Source organism: Balaenoptera acutorostrata, chromosome 17, assembly GCF_949987535.1.
Source record: "Balaenoptera acutorostrata chromosome 17, mBalAcu1.1, whole genome shotgun sequence".
NCBI lineage: Eukaryota > Metazoa > Chordata > Mammalia > Artiodactyla > Balaenopteridae > Balaenoptera > Balaenoptera acutorostrata.
The window spans coordinates 21,667,532-21,686,496 of NC_080080.1; positions in this window are offsets into that span (position 1 = coordinate 21,667,532).

The following is an 18,965-nucleotide window of genomic DNA, read 5'->3' on the forward strand; positions in this document are numbered from 1 at the left end:
GTGAGGAGATAAAATGCTGCCAATTGATAGTACAGGATTAAAACAAAGGGAACAGGCTTTGCAAAGTTGGCTTAGGCAGAGTTTACTTGGATAGAACACAAAAGGCACAAATTATAAAAGAAAAAAATAATAAATTGGACTTCATTAAAATTAGAAACTTCTGCTCTTTGAAAGACAGCATTAAGAAAATAAAAATACATTCCCACCAATGGGTACAGCCACTGTGGAGGACAGTATGGAGGTTCCTTAAAAAACTAAAAATAGAGCTACCATATGATCCAGCAATCCCACTCCTGGGCATATGTTTGGAGAAAACCATAATTCGAAAGGATGCATGCACCCCGATGTTCATTGCAGCACTATTTACAATAGCCAGGACATAGAAGCAATCTAAATGTCCATCGACAGAGGAATAGATAGAGAAGATGTGATACATATATACAGTAGAATATTACTCAGCCATCAAAAGGAACAAAATAATGCCATTTGCAGCGATATGGATGGACCTAGAGATTGTCATACAGAGTGAAGTAAGTCAGAAAGAGAAAGACAAATATTGTATAATATTGCTTATATGTGGAATCTAGAAAATGGTACGGATGAACTTATTTGCAAAGCAGAAATAGAGTCAGAGATGTAGAAAACAAACTTATGGTTACCAAGGGGGGAAGGTGGAGTGGGATGAATTGGGCAATTGGAACTGACATATATACACTAATATGTATAAAATAGATAACTAATAGGAACATACTGTATAACACAGGAAACTCTACTCAGTGCTCTGTGGTGATCTAAATGGGAAGGAAATCCAAAAAAGAGGGGGTATATGAATATGTATAGATGATTCACTTTTTTGTACAGCAGAAACTAACACAACATTGTAGAGCAACTATACTCCAATAAAAATTAATTTTAAAAAAAGTTACCAAAAAAAGAAAAGAAAAATACAAACCACCGATTAGAAGAGTATATCTGAAATGCATATATCTGACAAAGGAATTATGTCCAGAATCTATAAAGAACTCATACATCTCAAGAATAACACAAAAATGGGCAAGATTTGAACAGATTTCACAAAAGAAGATAAACAATAAGCTAATGAAAAGATGCTCAATATCATTAGTCATCAATGAAGTGCTACTTAAAAGCAAATTGAGATACCCCTATATACTGATTAAATGGATGCGATAAAAAGGATTTATAATACCATGATGTAGTTATGATATATAGCAACTCCAATACCCAAATATTATTGATAGGAATGTAAAACGGTATACTCACTTTGAAAAAGTATTATCAGTGTGTCTTACATAGTTAGACATACATATGACTTAATAATTCTACTCGTAGCTTTTTCCTGAATAGAAATGAACACATGTCCACGCAAAGACTTATATTGAAGTGTTCATGGAAGCTCTGTTCAAAATAGCCAAATGATAGAAACCACTTAAATGCCTGTCAATAGGAAAATGTATAAAGAAAATGTGGTGAAAGTGTCCAATGGCATACTGCTCAGCAATGAGATGAACACACTACAGATCCACACAATAACATGGATGAATCAGAAGAAGCACAATGTCGAGCAAAATAAGCCAGAGCAAAAGAATATGTACTATAGAGAATTTCAAAATAGAGAACTTAAAGATAACAGAGCAGTAAGACGTGGAGATCACCTTTCTCCCCACAAATACATCAGAAATACATCTACATGTGGCACAACTCCTACAGAACACCTACTGAATGCTGGCAGAAGACCTCAGACTTCCCAAAAGGCAAGAAACTCCCACATACCTGGCCATGTGGCTGACAGGGTGTTGGTACTCTGGCCGGGTGTCAGGCCTGTGCCTCTGAGGTGGGAGAGCCGAGTTCAGGACATTGGTCCACCAGCGACCTCCCGGCTCCACGTAATATCAAACAGTGAAAGCTCTCTCAGAGATCTCCATCTCAATGCTACGACCCAGCTCCACTCAACAACCAGTAAGCTACAGTGCTGCCAAACAACTAGCAATACAGAAACACAACCCAACCCATTACCAGAGAGGCTGCCTAAAATCATGTTAAGGTCACAGATACCCCAAAATGCACACGGGACACGGTCCTGCCCACCAGAAAGACAAGATCCAGTCTCATCCACCAGAACACAGACACTAGTCCCCTCTACCAGGAAGCCTGCACAACCCACTGAACCAACCTTACCCACTGGGGGCAGACACCAAAAACAACGGGAACTATGAACCTGCAGCCTGCGAAAAGGAGACCCCAAACACAGTAAGTTAAGCAAAATGAGAAGACAGAGAAACACACAGCAGGTGAAGGAGCAAGGTAAAAACCCACCAGACCAAACAAATGAAGAGGAAATAGGCAGTCTACGTGAAAAAGAATTCAGAGTAATGATAGCAAAGATGTTCCAAAATCTTGGAAATAGAATGGAGAAAATAGAAGAAACATTAAACAAGGAACTAGAAGAACTAAAGAGCAAACGAACAATGATGAACAACACAATAAATGGAATTAAACAGTCTCTAGAAGGAATCAATAGCAGAATAACTGAGGCAGAAGAATGAATAAGTGACCTGGGAGATAAAATAGTGGAAATAATTACTGCAGAGCAGAATAAAGAAAAAAGAATGAAAAGAATTGAGGACAGTCTTAGAGACCTCTGGGACAACATTAAATGCACCAATATTCGAATTATAGGGGTCCCATAAAAAGAAGAGAAAAAGAAAGGGACTGAGAAAATATTTGAAGAGATTATAGTTGAAAACGTCCCTAATATGAGAAAGGACATAGTCAAGTCCAGGAAGTGCAGAGTCCCGTATAGGATAAATCCAAGGAGAAACACGCCAAGACACATATTAATCAAACTATCAAAAATTAAATACAAAGAAAAATATTAAAAGCAGCAAGGGAAAAGCAACAAATAACATACAAGGGAAACCCCATAAGGTTAACAGCTGATCTTTCAGCAGAAACTCTGCAAGCCAGAAGGGTGTGGCAGGACATATTTAAAGTGATGAAAGGGAAAAACCTAAAACCAAGATGACTCTACCCAGCAAGGATCTCATTAAGATTTGATGGAGAAATTAAAACCTTTACAGACAAGCAAAAGCTAAGAGAATTCAGCACCACCAAACCAGCTTTACAACACATGCTATAGGAACTTCTCTAGGCAGGAAACACAAGAGAAGGAAAAGACCTACAAAAACAAACCCAAAACAATTAAGAAAATGGTTATCGGAACATATATATTGATCATTACCTTAAATGTAAATGGATTAAATGCTCCAACCAAAAGACATAGACTGGTTGAATGGATACAAAAGCAAGACCCGTATATATGCTGTCTACAAGAGACCCCCTTCAGACCTAGGGACACATACAGACTGAAAGTGAGGGGATGGAAAAAGATATTCCATGCAAATGGAAATCAAAAGAAAGGTGGAGTAGCAATTCTCATATCAGACAAAATAGACTTTAAAATAAAGACTATTACAAGAGACAAGGACAGTACATAATGATCAAGGGATAAATCCAAGAAGAAGATATAACAATTGTAAATATTTATGCACCCAACATAGGAGCACCTGAATACATAAGGCAAATGCTGACAGCCATAAAAGGGGAAATCGACAGTAATGCAATCATAGTAGGGGAGTTTAACACCCCACTTTTACCAATGGACACATCATCCAAAATGAAAATAAATAAGGAAACACAAGCTTTAAATGATACATTAAACAAGATGGACTTAATTGATATTTATAGAACATTCCATCCCAAAACAACAGAATACACTTTCTTCTCAAGTGCTCACGGAACATTCTCCAGGATAGATCATATCTTGAGTCACAAATCAAGCCTTGGTAAATTTAAGAAAATTGAAATCGTATCAAGTATCTTTTCTGATCACAATGCTATGAGAGTAGATGTCAATTACAGGAAAAATACTATAAAAATACAAACACATGGAAGCTAAACAATGCACTATGAAATAACCAAGAGATCACTGAAGAAATCAAACAGGATTTCAAAAAATACCTAGAAACAAATGACAATGAAAACACGATGACCCAAAACCTATGGGATGCAGCAAAGGCAGATCTAAGAGGGAAGTTTATAGCAGTAGAATCCTACCTCAAGAAACAAGAAACATCTCAAATAAACAACCTAACCTGACACATAAATCAATTAGAGAAAGAAGAACAAAAAAAAAAAAAAATGCCAAAGTTAGCAGAAGGAAAGAAATCATAAAAAACAGATCAGAAATAAAGGAAAAAGAAATGAAGGAAACAATAGCAAAGATCAATAAAACTAAAAGCTGTTCTCTGAGAACATAAACAAAATTGATAAACCATCACCCAGACTCATCAAGAAAAAAAGGTAAAAGACTCAAATCAACAGAATTAGAAATGAAAAAGAAGTAACAACTGACACTGCAGAAATACAAAGGATCATGAGAGATTACTGCAAGCAACTATATGCCAATAAGTTGGACGCCTGGAAGAAATGGACAAATTCTTAGAAAAGCACAACCTTCCAAGACTGAACCAGGAAGAAATAGAAAATATAAACAGACCAATCACAAGCACTGAAATGAGACTGTGATTAAAAATCTTCCAACAGACAAAAAACCCAGGACCAGATGGCTTCACATGTGAATTCTATCAAACATTTAGAGAAGAGCTAGCACCTATCATTCCCAAACTCTTCCAAAATATAGTAGAGGGAGGAACACTTCCAAACTCACTCTATGAGGCCACCATCACCCTGATACCAAAACCAGACAAAGAGGTCACAAAGAAATAAAAGTACAGGGCAGTATCAATGATGAGCATAGATGCAAAAATCCTCAACAAAATACTAGCAAACAGAATGCAACAGCACATTAAAAAGATCATACACCATGATCAAGTGGGGTTTATCCCAGGAATGCAAAGATTCTTCAATATATGTAAATCAGTCAATGTAATAATCCATGTTAACAAACTGAAGGAGAAAAACCATATGATCATCTCAATAGATGCAGAAAAAGCTTTCCACAAATTCAACATCCATTTATGATAAAAACCCTCCATAAAGTAGACATAGAGGGAACTTACCTCAACATAATAAACGCCATATATGACAAACCCACAGCAAACATCATTCTCATTGGTGAAAAACTGAAACCATTTCCTCTAAGATCAGGAAGAAGAAAAGGTTGTGCACTCTCACCACTATTATTCAACATAGTTTTGGAAGTTTTAGCCACAGCAATCAGAGAAGAAAAAGAAATAAAAGGCATCCAAATTGGAAAAGAAGTAGAACTGTCACTGTTTACAGATGACATGGTACTATACACAGAGAATCCTAAGGATGCTACCAGAAAACTACTAGAGCTAATCAATGAATTTGGTAAGGTAGCAGGGTACAAAATTAATGCACAGAATATCAGTTGCATTTCTATACACTAATGATGAAAAATCTGAAAGAGAAATTAAGGAAACACTCCCATTTACCACTGCAACAAAAAGGATAAAATACCTAGGAATAAACCTACCTAAGGAGACAAAAGACCTGTATGCAGAAAACTGTAAGACACTGAAGAAAGAAATTAAACATGATACAAAGAGATGGAGAGATATACCATGTTCTTGGATTGGAAGAATCAACATTGTGAAAATGACTATACTACTCAGAGCATTCTATAGATTTGATGCAATCCCTATCAAACCACCAATGGCATTTTTCACAGAACTAGAACAAAAAATTTCACAATTTGTATGGAAACACAAAAGATCCTGAATAGCCAAAGCAATCTTGAGAAAGAAAAAAGGAGCTGGAGGAATCAGGCTCCCAGACTTCAGACTGTACTACAAAGCTACAGTAATCAAGACAGTATGGTACTGGCACAAAAACAGAAATGTAGATCAATGAAATAGGATAGAAAGCCCGGATATAAACCCACGCACATATGGTCACCTTGTCTTTGATAAAGGAGGCAAGAATATGCAATGGAGAAAAGACAGCCTCTTCAGTAAGTGGTGGTGGGAAAACTGGACAGCTACATGTAAAAGAATGAAATTAGAAGACTCCCTAACACCATACACAAAAATAAACTCAAAATGGATTAAAGACCTAAATGTAAACCCAGACACTATAAAACTCTTAGAGGAAAACATAGGCAGAACACTCTATAACATAAATTACAGCAAGATCCTTTTTGACCCACCTCCTACCGTAATGGAAATAAAAACAAGAATAAACAAATGGGACCTAATGAAACTTAAAAGCTTTTGAACAGCAAAGGAAATGATAAAGAGGATGAAAAGACAACCTTCAGAATGGGAGAAAATATTTGCAAATAAAGCAACTGACAAAGGATTCATCTCCAAAATTTACAAGCAGCTCATGCAACTCTATATCAAGAAAACAAACAACCCAATCCAAAAATGGGCAGAAGACCTAAATAGACATTTCTCCAAAGAAGATATACAGATAGCCAACAAACACATGAAAGGATGCTCAACATCACTAATCATTAGAGAAATGCAAATCAAAACTACAATGAGGTATCACCTCACACCCATCAGAATGGCCATTATCAAAAAATGTACAAACAATAAATGCTTGAGAGGGTGTGAAGAAAAGGGAACCCTCTAGCACTGTTGGTGGGAATGTAAATTGATACAGCCACTATGGAGAACAGTATGGAGGTTCCTTAAAAAACTAAAAATAGAACTACCATACGACCCAGCAATCCCACTACTGGGCATATACCCTGAGAAAACCATAATTCAAAAAGAGTCATGTACCACAATGTTCATTGCAGCTCTGTTTACAATAGCCAGGACATGGAAGCAACCTAAGTGTCCATCGACAGATGAATGGATAAAGAAGATGTGGCACATATATACAATGGAATATTACTCAGCCATAAAAAGAAACAAAATTGAATTATTTGTATTGAGGTGTATGGACCTAGAGTCTGTCATACAGAGTGAAGTAAGTCAGAAAGAGAAAAACAAATACCGTATGCTAACACATATATATATGGAATGTTAAAAAAAAAAAAGGTTCTGAAGAACCTAGGGGCAGGACAGAATAAAGACGCAGACGTAGAGAATGGACTTGAGGACACGGGGATGGGGAAGGGTAAGCTGGAACGAACTGAGAGAGTAGCATGGACATATATACACTACCAAATGTAAAATAGATAGCTAGTGGGAAGCAGCTGCATAGCACAGGGGGATCAGCTTGGTGCTTTGTGACCAGCTAGAGGGGTGGGATAAGGAGCGTGGGAGGGAGATGCAAGAGGGAGGAGATATGGGGATATATGTATATGAATAGCTGATTCACTTTGTTATAAAGCAGAACCTAACACACCATTGTAAAGCAATTATACTCCAATAAAAGTGTTAAAAAAAAAACGAATACATACTATATTCTTTCCATTCGTATGAAATTCTAGAACAGGAAAACTAATGTATAGTAGTAGAAAGTAGATCAGTGGTTGCTTAGGGCGAGAAGTATAGAGCGTATATTCCCTGCAACTCTGTACCAGGGAACTTTGGGGAGTGATTAAGTGTTCTTTGTCTTGAGTATGGTAGTAGTTATATGGTGTGCACCTTTGCTCAGATTCACTGAATTGCATAAGCCATTTGAGACCCAGAACAGTCAAGATAAGAAAGAAAAGCTCCTCGATAATGACAGATATTGGCTATCCCATCGTGGCTCTGTGGGTGCTCAGAACCAGATTTAATTTGATTTTGGAAAACAAAGCAATGAAATGTTTCAAGTGCCTGAATATTGTAAAACAAATATCTGCTCTATACCATTGATTGATACCATCTTTCCTGAACCAGAAAAGGACTAATCCAAAAGCAGGATACATACCCCACACAATCCTGTTATATTCTTCAGACCATGCACTGTCTTGTAGCCAGGGCAACTAGCACCAAATGAGCAAAACTCAGTGTTTTCTGTGGTTTTCCACACTCTCTGTTTCCTTCAGAATGAAAAGGGCTTTGTAAATTTTAAATGGCATTATCACTATCATGGTATAAAAGTGCCATCCAGCTTCTCATGATATTACAGTAAAGCAGCTTCAATCCTTTCTTGTCAAAAGTATCTGTTAGCCTATACTCTGGTGGATGCTTCTATTTGGGGGCCTTATTATTTTTCTTGCCATTATTGAAAATGTGCACCCCTCCATCACAGCCTTCTCTGGTGCTTGGTAGATTCTGCCATGGAGACCACACTGGCAGCTTGAAACCTGATGTGTGCAATAATGTGTCAGTGTCCAACCTTGCTTGGCAATGAGAACTGACATTTCTAGGAGCTCAGATTCTCCAGAGCCAGAGCCTTTTACTGAGAGTGGACAAATATATAGATGAAAAGAGCCCTCATCACTCCTATTCCTTATCTGTTTGATTGCATATTGTATTGTTTTGATTTACAGCCCACTCTCAAATTCCTGGTTTGATAGTATCTATTATCTGTGGTTGTCACTTGCAAGGATTGAATTTTATTTTCTTTTGCTCTTACATACCTGGGGTGGATGAGAAATGACCTTCTCTGTGCTTTCATTTTCACAGACTATTCATAAAAATGTTGACAGGAAAGTCCCTCAAATGCACATATGTAGTGTATATAACTAAGGGGTGGGAAAGCCTGGAAGGAAAAATAATGAATAAACCTTGAGCACTGAAATAAAAGGAAAGAAGGAAAATATGCTGCAGTCAAGTTTTTATAGTTAGAAACAAAGAAAGGTTAGATAAAGGATTCAAAATGGGGTGTCAGGCTACCTGGGCCCCCTGCTACTTTCTAAGTTAATTAACATTTCAGAAATGAATATTTTTCATGTTTAAAGCAGTGATTGTAATTCCTACCCACAATTTTGTTTTGAAGATTAAATTAGAAAATGTGCAGTGCCCGGCATTTTGAAAGTAGTTTCAGCTTTACCCTGTTAGTAAACAGGTAGCACATCAAACTGAGTCACTGAGGAATGTCTAATCATCAGACACATCACAAAGGTGAAGGTAAAAATATAGGGAGTTAGGAAGGGAGAGTATAGAGTCCCAGGACTAGCAAGTGGGGGGAGCCATTACCAGTCCCAGCCTCCAGCAGGTGAGGGGTGGTTACCAGTGCTGAGTAGAATAGAGACTCCCCTAACTGGAGCTGGGGTGTAGTAGAAAGATCCAGTCAACACATGGCAACCTGATAAACTAGCCCACCATATTCCACCCTTTTTCATCTTAACTTTTCTGAAAAGGGAAATCATATTTTATTTATCTTTAAAGCCAAAGAAATTTCTCCTAATCCACACCTAGGAAAAAGAAGTTATCTCCTTCCCTATTACTTAGTTTTTATTTGATTTATAGCACTGACTATATTTCCCCCTGCATTGCTATATGACTGTCTAGTTCTAATCTTTTGGATTTTAAATGATAGGGACTGTGTCTTTCTCATCCATGTATTCTCTTAAGTGTCTAACAAAATAAGTGCTCAATGAGTTGAATTGGATACAAAAATTTGATTTACCCACTGGCCTTTAAATGATCTCATTGAGTGTTATGTCAAGACTGATGAAAAGATAAAGGCCACAGACAAAATAACTGGGCATAAAGTAGCAAAAATGAGGATTCATTCACCAGAGATGACGCAAAGCAAGCTATCTATTTTATTGAATACTATTTTTGTGTCAAGTACGCTTTTTTCCAGTTTCCTATGGGGTAAGACAAGTATATTGGCAATCCATTCATCAATTTTTTATTTTCACTAATATTTATTTATATGATCAAGATAGAGAGCAGGAGATAGAGTACTGTCTAGTGTGGATCAAGTGTGATATGGGTTTTATTTCACCTGATGAAGACCAGAGGTAAAGAAAGAGTGCAGTGAACTCACATAAGAGGGGCATCTGACCCAAACTAGAAGGGCATGACAATTAAGGCCAAAAAATTAACACTTCTTGTGGAGGATAGCTCTCTCTGAGTATCCATGATTAACAACTGAGGAAGAAAACCAACAGCATTTATCATGGAGACAAACCAACCACAGTCCCTATTAACTTAACACAGAAAAGGGCAAAAGGAAGAAGCTTCCAGTGGTAATTCATGCAGAAGCAAAGAGAGAAGCATGGCTGACAGAAAAACAGACAAACATATTAACAAACAGCAACAACAAAATCTTCCAGATGTAGAGTGAAATTTCCTGAGTAGGAAAAGGAACACGTCCAGAGCGCTCAGATGAGAATATTCTAGTGTGCAGGAGGCCTAAGTTTTGAAGTGCTGAGCGGGTAAGATAGGCAGCTAATTCATTTCTGATGTCTGAGTCACTTTTAAGGACTAGAGACCCTGGTGAAGAGTTTCTTTGATACAAGTTGTATCAGGAGAGGGTCTCATAAACAAGATTTATATACAAATCAGGTTTTGACTGTAATTTAGACATCATGCTTAGAAACAACTAACTTGAGTCTAGAGGGAGTCCTCACTCTGAGAAAAATAACTCCCTTATCTCTGGGGTGAAAACGCTTTGTTAATAAGTATTTTAAGGGCTGGAGTTTCCCATTTACTGGTCAGCAGAATGAAGTTAATTTCCCATCACTGAAGATGAATTCACTCAAGGGTAATGACAAACATCCTGGTTTCTGGCCTTCTTGAGAGAATCAAATGGAAAAGCTGGCTTTTGTGGGGGAGTGCTAATGTCAGTCATCCTTGGCTGCTGTGGAAGTGACAAACAGATCATTTAGCCTGGTGCAGATCATGACCTCCGTGCCCTGAAATAGAGAGAACTTCTGAGAACAGCCAATTGAGCCTTCCTTCTGTGAGAAGCAGTGTTCCTGGAAAGAGAAATGGTGTGATAGCCAAGCAGACATGGGTTTGAATTCTGACTCTGACACATTCAGTAGTTCTATACCACAGAAAATGACTGGCTCTCCTCTAGGGCTGCTGGGAATATTAAACAAAGTAAGATGCTCATTTAGTCAACTTCTGTTTCTTTAGTGCCTGCTATGCACCTGATATAGTTGGTGCTGGGGACACAGTGATGAACAACAGAAAGGCTTTAAAACACCCTTATGGAGCTTTTATTTCAATTTCAATCAGATATCATGCAAGAAAGTAAATACTTATGATGGTGCCTAGAGCCATGAGCAAGAAGATGTGCTCAACAGTAACTACTTAGGGGTGGGAGGAGGGGCACCACTTTACCTAGTGTGAGCTTAGCTGTGAAGAAGCAAATCATGGAAAAGAGTGAGGGGAAGAATATTCTAAGCAAAAAAAAAAAAAAAAAAAGGCAGTAATTCCAAAGATGTCCTGAGGAGAAAAGGGCTGTCTACACTGAAGGAACTCAAAGGAAACAAGTGTGGCTAGAACATGGGGAGCATGGCAGAGAGTGGTGTAAGATGAGGTTATTGCAGCAGACACTAATTGTCTCCCAAAGCTGGAGGCATTACATGTCCTGATTTCAAACTATATTATAAAGCTACAGAATTCAAAACAGTATGCTATTGGTATAAAAACAGTTATATAGACCAATGGAACAGAATAGAGAGCCCATAGACCCACACATACATGGGCAACTGATCTTTAATAAAGGTGCCAAGAACACACAATGGAGAAAGGATAGTTTCTTCAACAAATGGTGTTAGGAAAATAAGACCCCTATCTTTAACCATACACAAAAATCAACTCAAAATGGATTAAAGACTTAAACATAAGACATGAAAATGTGAAACTACTACAAGAAAACAGAGAAAAAGTTTCATGACATTGGTCTTGGCAATGATTTTATGGGTATGACATCAAAAACACAGATAACAAAAGTAAATATGGTCAACTGGGACTACATCAAGCTAGAAAGCTTCTGCACAGCAAAGGTAACAATCAGTAAAGTGAAAAGGCACCTGAAGGAATGAGAAAATGTTTTCAAACCATATATCTCATAAGGAGTTAATTTCCAAAATATATAAAAAACTACAACTCAAAAAATAATGATCAAATGAAAAAAAATGGGCAAAAGACTTGAATAGACATTTTTCAAAAGGAGACATACAAATGGCCTAGACATATACAGTGAAGTATATGAAAAAGTGCTCAACATCATTAATCATCAGAGAAGTGCAAATCAGAAACACAATAAGATATCACCTCTCACTGTTAGGATGGCAATTATCAAAATAACAAAAGATCAGTGTTGGCGAGGGTGTGGAAAAAAGGAAACCCTTATACACTGTTGGAAGGAATGTGAGTTGGTACAGCCACTTTTGAAAAAAGTATAGAGGTCCTCAAAAAATTAAAAATAGAACTACCAGTTGATCCAGCAATGCTACTCCTGGATATATATCCAAAAAAACTGAAATCAGGATCTTGAAGAGTTATCTGTACTCTCATGTTCATTGCAGCATTATTCACAATAGCCAAGACATGGAAACAACCTAAGTGTCTATCAACAGATGAATGGATAAAGAAAGTGTGGTGTATATGTAGTGGGAATATTTTTTAGCCTTAAAAAGGAAGGAAATCCTATCATTTGTGACAACACGGATGAACTAGAAGACATTATGTTAAGTGAAGCAAGCCAACACAGAAAAATGCCTACTACATGATCCCATTTGTATCTAAAATAGAAACTCATAGAAGCAAAGAATAGAATGGGGGCAGGAGGAATTTGGAAATGGGGAGTTGTTTACAGTTATACAAGATGGAAAATTGAAATCTGCTGTCCTATAACATGGTGCCCATAGTTAACAATACAGTGTTGTGCACTTAAAAACTTGTTGAAGGTAAATCTTATGTTAAGTGCTATTGTCTCACACACACACACACACACACACAAAACCAGAAAAGCAAGAGGTCACAAGAAGTCTTTTGGAGGTGATAAATAATGTTTATTACCTTGATTTTGGTAATGTTATCATGGGTGTATGCTTATATCTGAACTCAGTAATATGTATACATTAAATATATGCAATTTTTTGTATATTTAAGTTTATGCCAATAAAGCTGTAAAAAAAAGAAAATAAAATTTTTTAAATTAAAAGTAAATAAAATAAACAATTGCATTTAATAGCACATTTCAGGTTTTTAACAAAAGATTAATACTACGATTACATTAATAACATATATTTAATTCCAGTTTAGAAAAAAAAAGTAAAATAAAAATCTTAGATCAGATTTTCACACTACTACAAATATTTTTTTTCTCCAAACTGTTCTGCATTCTCCTTTCCAAAGCAAAATCTGAGAAAATTACCCATAATGTACATTGGGTCAACACTAGTGTATCATGCTACATTAGGTGCCAATGAGTAAACTGACACCATCTGGACCGAAACACGTTGTCTTTGCTTGCTGTCAAAAGAGCAAAGACAGCAGAAGTCATATTTAGTGTGCTGAAAACTTCTAAGTATCAATCCACAGAAGGCTTCTGAGGTTGAAAAAGCCAAATCCTAATAGTCACAAATAGCTGAGAGTCCTGGAACTGGCCAGGAAGCTTGATGGAAGAAATCGACAGAGAACACATCTTGCAGTCTTAGGAGACATCACTTTCCTACCCTATAGGAAAGAAGTGGAAAAGCTGCATTTGTCCTCAACCCCTGGCACAGACAGCCTCCAAGTGGGATTTGTGAGAGAAGGGGCAAAGTGGAGGCCTGAATCTCCATAGTTATGATAGGGTGGCAGGGTGTCTAGAGCTTGCTTTGGGATTACTGCCAAGCTGTAATGACTCCAGGCCCCAGTGGGCTTAATCCAGTGTGTAGCAGCTTCTGTTTCCGCATCTTGGTTTGAAATGGTTTTAAACATGTTTTATTGAATTTGTAATAAATAAATAACCTCTTTGGTGTTTTATACGTGAAGAGTGTTCCACTGTATCAGAAATCTCTGACTTCCAGGAAGGTAACTTCTGAGTCATCAAAATCATGTATCCCTCTGAGCAAACACGCATTAACTTCCCCATGAGACTCTCATGGCCTGTGCTCTAGCGTGAACATTTTTGAGAGTGTCTGAGTTTTGTACAGTGGGCAGGTACATACACCAAATCGTAGACAATTCTTAGAATCACAGAATGGAACACACATTAGACATTGCTTCTCCAAGTAGCCCATTTTTATTTTATTTTATTTTTTTAGCAATCAGTAAAAATTTACTAATTATATTACATATTTTTACACCATTAGGAGCACATTGTATGTGCAATTTCATGTCATATTTTCACATTCCTTAGTATTATAACGTATATTTTCCTGTGTAATTTTTTTAATTGAAGATAGTTAATTTACAATATTATGTTAGTTTCAGGAGTACAACATAGTAATTCAATATTTTTATAGATTATACTTCATTCAAAGTTATTATAAAATATTGACTATGTTCCCTGTGTTGTACAATCTATTCTTATAGCTTATTTACTTACTTATTCATTTATTTATTTATTTATTTATTTATTTATTTATTTATTTATTTATTTATTTTTGCTGTGTTGGGTCTTCGTTTCTGTGCCAGGGCTTTCTCTAGTTGCAGCAAGCGGGGGCCACTCTTCATCGCAGTGCGCAGGCCTCTCACTATTGTGGCCTCTCTTGTTGCGGAGCACAGGCTCCAGACGCGCAGGCTCAGTAGTTGTGGCTCACGGGCCCAGTTACTCCACAGCATGTGGGATTCTCCCAGACCAGGGCTGGAACCCGTGTCCCCTGCATTGACAGGCAGACTCTCAACCACTGCGCCACCAGGGAAGCCCCCTTATTCATTTATTTTATTGAAATATAATTGATATACAATATATGTTAGAGGTGTACAATACAGTGATTCACATTTTTAAAGGTTATACTCCATTTATAGTTATTATAAAATGTTGGCTCTATTTCCTGTGCTGTACAATATATTCTTGTAGCTTACTTTATTTTATTTATTTATTTATTTATTTTTGGCTGTGTTGGGTCTTCATTGCTGCGTGAGGGCTTTCTCTAGCTGCAGCGAGTGGGGGCTACTCTTCGTTGCGGTGCACGGGCCTCTCATTGTAGTGGCTTCTGTTTCGCAGAGCACGGGCTCTAGACGCACGGGCTTCAGTAGTTGCGACACACAGGCTCAGTAGTTGTGGCATACAGGCTTGGTTGTTCTGCGGCATGTGGGATCTTCCTTGGTTGTTATGCGGACCAGGGATTGAACCCGTGTCTCCTGCATTGGCAGGTGGATTCTTAACCACTGCACCACCCTGGAAGTCGCTGTAGCTTATTTTATACAGTACATGATAGTTTGTACCTCTTCAACCCCTACGCCTATATTGCCCCTCCCCCTTCTCTGTCCCCACTGGTAACCACTAGTTTGTTCTCTATATCTGTGAGCCTCTTTCTGTTTTGTTATAGTCATTTGTTTCATTTTTTTAGTTTCCACATATAAATGATAAAGTATTTGTCTTTCTCTGTCTGACTTATTTCACTTAGCATAATACCCTCCAGGTCCATCCATGTTGTTGCAAATGGCAAAATTTCATTCTTTTTTATGGCTGAGTAATATTCCATTGTATATATGTACCACATCTTCCTTTATGCATTCATCTGTTGTTGGACAATTAGGTTGCTCCATATCTTGGCTATTGTAAATAATGTCAATATGAACTTTGGGGTGCATGTATCTTTTCGAATTAGTGTTTTCATTTTCTTTGGGTTTACACCCAGGAATGGAATTGTTGGATCATATTCCAAGTAGCCCATTTTTGAAAGTGGTAGGACTTAAAAGTAATTTTAGTTATTGGTACCCACATTCCTCTCTCGTTTTACATTCAACATAGTAGAAAATTACAGGGTTTTGATGATCAGCTACCCCACTGACAATCATATTTTCTATCTTGTTTATAGCTCCTTCTCCAAATTTCTGTACATTTGTATATATCAGTATTGCCACAATAATGCTATATAGAAAACTTAGTAACTCAAAACAAGCATTACTATTTCTCACAAGTTTATGGATCATCTGGGAATTTCTCTCTGGGCTTGGCTGATGGTGGTTGGCCTCAGCCTGAGTCTGCAGTTACCTGGTAGGTTGTCTGGGGACCTCTGATCTAGAATGGCCTCTCTAACGTGATCAGTGCTTCACTGAGATAACCAGGTTGGCTGTTCTGCTCCGTGTGTCTCATCCTCTAAAATAATAGCCTGGGGAAAGGAGGAAGAAAGAGAGCAGAAATCCACAAGACCTTTTAAGGCCTAAACTTGGAACTAGCATTTCTACATTTCTAGGACATTCTGTTGACTAAATCAAGTCACAGGGTCAGTCCAATTTCAAGGACTGGGGGAAGGGACTCCACCTCTTCACAGAAGAGTTGGAACAGATTCATTGCAAAGGGCATGGTTATCATAAACCATTGATAGGTGCTACAGTTGGTAATGTTATCCTTTTGTATACTGGAAATCTTTACAGCCATCTTTTATTTAGAGATTGAAAGATTTTAGCTTATTTTGACTTTCAGAGTGACTTTTCAGAATGGGACTTAACAAATCCCTAAGGCTCACACTTTATTAGATCCCAGAGTGGGGCATCCTGATTATGCTAAGCAAGATTCAGATGAAGCACAATAGATCAGACTGCCAGGGCCCTTAAGAGAGAGAACTTTTCAACCAAACCAACAGCTTCTAGCCTCCAAGTACTACTGTGCTTGAACAAGAGTGCTCATAACAGTACAACCTGACTTAAAAGTTATCTGTAAGCTTAAGTACAAATCAGCATGACGGTGGGACCCTTGTCCAGAGAAGGTTAGCAGGGAAGCCCCACAGGTTGATAAGGTAAAGCTGACCCTAACCTGAGTCTCACATCTGGAATAGGTATTCAGCACTTGAGCCAGTCACTTTACCATCACACTCATGCCCAACTGAGCAGATTAAAACTTCAAACAAGCCATCCAAGATGGAAAATTCTCTATGTGCCTCTCTATCTTGAAATTCCACAAGAGACACCCTTACTAGTGGCTCCTTTGCTTAGGAACCTAAAGTGCTGCTTGGACCTACCCTGTCATCAAGAGGAAAGTCCTCCATTTGAAAGCTACAAGTCAGGAGTTGACAGGAGGGGAGGGTAACAACCACATGTAAAGAAGGCCACCATGCCTCTGTCTCTGTTCTCCGCTGGCCCCAATAGCCTTGGGTCAAAGTTGTCTAGTGCTAACAAATGATAATTTTAAAAACCAACCCCCATATAGGAGCCTATATATTGATATTTGTAGAGAAGGATATATCACATGTGTGTTTATATACTTATGAAATTGCAGTATCCATAAGAAATTCACCAAGATCTTGCTTCCTAATGACTTGTTAGTTGGTGGAGCTAAGCTGTTTGGAAATTTAAAAAGCAAAGTAATTTGCAAAATAGATAGCAAGGGCTTCCGTGTTATTCTCAAGTATAACTTTCAATTTACAAGTCTTTCATCTGTCCTCACTTTTTATCTGCCCTTCTTCCTTTCAACGTTATTTGAACCACAGCATTTCCATCAGCATGAAGATTCTGAGGAATTGCCTGAAGGCTTCCCTAAGGAGTACAGAACCATCTATTCAGATATTTTAGGGTACTTTTAACTGTAGGACAATGGTCTCTGGACACCTGCCATATGTCGTATCAATCGGTGAAATCCAATCAGCTCAGGATTTACCTGAAATAATAATAATCATAGAACATAGTAATAGTAGTAGTAGTGGTGGTAGTAGTAGTAGTAATAATAGTAGTAAGGGTAATAATAATAGTGATAGTAGTAATAACATTCACCACCATCTTGATCCCTTTATACCCATTGTCTCACTAAATGCTTTTGACAAGCCGTAAGATAGCTCTTTTAAAAGCCGAAGAAACTGGCTCTGATTTTTCAAAACCATGCAGCTAACACATGGCAGAGGCAGGATCGAACCCAGGTTCATCTCACACTCTTAACTCCTTCTCTGTGTTGTTCCTAGAGAGACAAAAATCATGCTAATTTGCATTTGCACAAGTGCTAGGCTGACATACTGGACCAAGATTATTGGCGGCTTTACCTAAAGATGCTCAAGCTGTGGCTCATAGGGAACAGAAAGGACACAAGGGCAAGCCAAACACGGATAAAGGAGAACCACACACCTGGCAGGAAGCCCCATAATGGAGCATAGATCACGCCTGGGCAGAAAGACACATTGGAGTGTGTGGAAACGAGACAGGCTGACTCTGAGCGGAAAGCATTTTCACAGCTACTAGGGCAAAGGAGCAGAACAAAGTGACAGGTGACATGCCACAGCAGCCATGGCTGCTTATCGGGAATGTGGCGTAGGTAGGTCAGGTGCCACACTCTTAGCCTTGGGCGCTATCAGTGCTCAGATAATTGTAAGTCACGACACCCCTAAAGTGTCAACTTCTAATTGAGATCATGCATATTAGACATGCATTCATAGCTGTGATTGTTGTTCACTAGGCCAGGTGGCTGTGTAGAACAAAGCATAATCAACCCTTTTATTATTTTTCATTAGATACTTTTTCATACTTTATGTTAGATTCAATATATTTCCACCACTGGCTTCTGTCTTTGAAGACTATAGAATCTACTGGGTAGTTAGACACATAAACAACTACTGGGATCTATAAAGCATGTTAGAAGTATTGTAGTTGAATTTTTTAGAACTACGTTCTTGAGTTATGGTTGACATATGAATAGCTGTACATATTTAATGGATATGACCTGATGAGTTGGGAGATAATTGTACACCCATGAAACTGTCACCACAATTTATGTCACCATAATTTATTTATTAAAGCTGTCTGTAATCTCAAAAACTTTCTCCAAAGACTTGTAATAACAGGCCCATGTTGATAAACTGGGAACCATATTTATTATTGCAAAACACCAACCATAGCCAAATAGCATTTATTTATTCATTTATTCAGCCAATACATATTTCTCAGACCTCTATTAAATGTCAGATACTATGTTCGTCACTGGTGTATACTTACAGTCAACATAGGGTGGCAGGAAACAGACATTTT